The following is a 2,678-nucleotide window of genomic DNA, read 5'->3' as shown; positions in this document are numbered from 1 at the left end:
AGTAGGATTACTTTAGCTTCTAACTCACTTACTTTGAGAGTTAGCTCTGAATTCTCTTTCGAGACGTTCTTAAGCATATCTCTTTCAGCGGTTAGCTTGCTGTTTTCTTCCCGGATTTTGGCATGAGTGCTGTTAGCGATACCGAGATCCCTTTTAAGTGTTTCAAGCATCTCAAAGGGATCTTCATCGCTTCCGAACGAAGAACATCGAGAGGTAGAGGTAGAGCAGCGAGATGTGGAAGTAGATGTTACCTCATTGTCAATGGCCATTAGACATTGATCCTCTTCTTCCTCGGTGTATAAGCAGATGAGTCCCCTCTCAACTTCTGAGCTGCTGCTTCCTTCACTGGAGCTCGATGTCTCGGACTCCTCGATTGATCTCTCGAGTTCCTCAGCAACAAGCGCCTTTCTGCGCAGATGTTTCTTTGAATCTCCCTTGAAGCCACTTTGTGCTGGCTTCTCTTTGAATTCCTCCTTTTTCCTGGAATCCCTGCCTTCTTGGCCTTGATACTTACTTACCATAGGGTAAGGGCACTCGGCTTTGAAGTGTCCTGGTCTCCTGCAGTTGTAGCAAAGACCCTGATTTTCCTCCTCTATCCTTCTGGATGAATGTTTCTCATTGTTCCTTCTTGAGGAGGAAGGTGAACTTGTGTTGCTCTCTGTTGACTTCCTCATGAATTTCCTGAATTTCCTCATGAAGAGAGCAAACTGTTCGTCAGATAACATATTAGTGGGATTAGAATCTGACCTTGAAGAGGTGGATGGTTGATCAGCAACCAATGCCACATTCCGTCTGTCCACCACGTCCTCATCTCTCGGAAGCATCTCAAATTCGAAGGCTTTGAGATCTCTGAAAAGTTGGTCGGTTGTGGTGTTCTTCAAATCCCTGTGATCACGCATTGTGATCACCTTCATTTCCCACTCCTTGGTAAGGCCTCGTAAGACCTTCAGGTTTAGCTACTTTTGTGGAATCTCCTTCTCGAGATCACTGATCTCTATTGATAGCTTCATGAACCGAGATTCCATGCTGTCGATGCTCTCCCCTGGCTTCATCTTGAAGTCCTCGAACTTCTTCATGGCCACGGTGAGCTTGTTCTCCTTTTCCTGTTCGTCACCTTCACCAATTAACATCAAAGTATCCCATACCTCTTTCGCCGTTTTGCACTTTCTTACTTTTGGGAAGATGGTTTCGTCTATAGCTCTGAAGAGAATATCCTTGGCAATGTTGTCTAGGTTGTTTCTCTTCCTATCATCACTTGTCCATTCTTCCCTAGGTTTGGGGACATACTTTGGTGTATCCCTGGTTTGCTCAGCAGCCGTGTTTACCATCATGATCTTGACTGGTCCAGATGTTATAACTTCGGCCATCTCATCATGGAGGGCTGATAGATACGCAAGCATGCGTGTTTTCCAGTCATCAAACCTGCTAAGATCAAAGAGAAGATGTCTCGACAACATGCTGTCCATATTGAAAATTATCTCGTGCTTTGAAAAATTTTTAAAAGATTTTTCAAAGAAGGATCTCTAGGCAATATAAACAAAGGTTTATATCGATCAGAGAACTTGCTCTGATACCAATTGTTGGTCCCAAGGGGATGGGGTACAAGTCTAGAGGGGGGGGTGAATAGACTTGTATAAGATTTTGCAAATCTTTTTCGACTTCTCGTGTGTATTGGACTTAGGATGTTTAGGTCCGATACCTCACAAGATGAAGACAAAGTTTTATGCGCAGCGAAAAAGTTATCCCCTTTTAGTTAGCACGAGTTTGAGTTAGTTCGAGAGGTGTGTTTATATGCAGTGCAATCGAGAGGTTAGCGAGAGATAAATACAGAAAGTAAATGCGAGAGAGATTTTTAAGTGGTTCGGCCAACCCGCCTACGTCCACTCTTCTTCCAGAAACTCCATGGAAGGATTGCACTAAAACTTCCCTTTTTAGTACAATATCGAGCGCTTGAGCTTTGATCACGAAGCCCGCCTCAAGCCTCAGGTTTTTCGCCCCGCTTCTTGTTACTCCACCTATCGAGCACTTGAGCTTTGATCACCAAGCCCGCCTCAAGCCTCAGGATCTTCACTAGACAGCTGCCAGGTTACTCCGCCTCTTCTTGCTTAATCCAAAGCAAGGACCTTTGGTTGTCACGGTTGAATGTAACAAGCTCCAATCTGACCAAAAGCTATCGTTGAATCAACTTCGATGTAGAGCAGCTTCGGTCACCTTCTAGATGTGTAGCAGTTTAAGCTTTGTAACTCTCTCAAACACTAAGATGTGTTTTTCTCGCTATTTTGAATATCAGGATGATATTCCAGATTGAGCACTAGCACTTGAACGTTTGAATTAGACACCTCTTAAGATTTTCAGAATGAACTCACTTCTTCTGACCAAGACTTCTTCCCCTCTATCTTTTTTTAACTTGTGTCTTCACGTCCTTTTTATATGAGAGTTAAGGAATAATTCCGTTGGAGGGAAAATTATTCCGTTTGAAATTTGTCTCCCATGCTGTGTATGGGTCTTGCATCTTTTCAGCATTTTTCATGGAGTGGTGGTCTTGTAACTTGAACTTTTTGTTTGGTATTGGATATTCCATAATCCACTTTCTTGAGTCCATGCTCCACTTGCTACTTTTGGTAAAAGTTACTCTTTTTAAATTCCCATTGATCCTCGTTCTAGGGAATAAGACCGAC

Source organism: Ipomoea triloba, chromosome 3, assembly GCF_003576645.1.
Source record: "Ipomoea triloba cultivar NCNSP0323 chromosome 3, ASM357664v1".
Classification (NCBI taxonomy): domain Eukaryota; kingdom Viridiplantae; phylum Streptophyta; class Magnoliopsida; order Solanales; family Convolvulaceae; genus Ipomoea; species Ipomoea triloba.
This window is presented reverse-complemented; position numbering follows the sequence as displayed.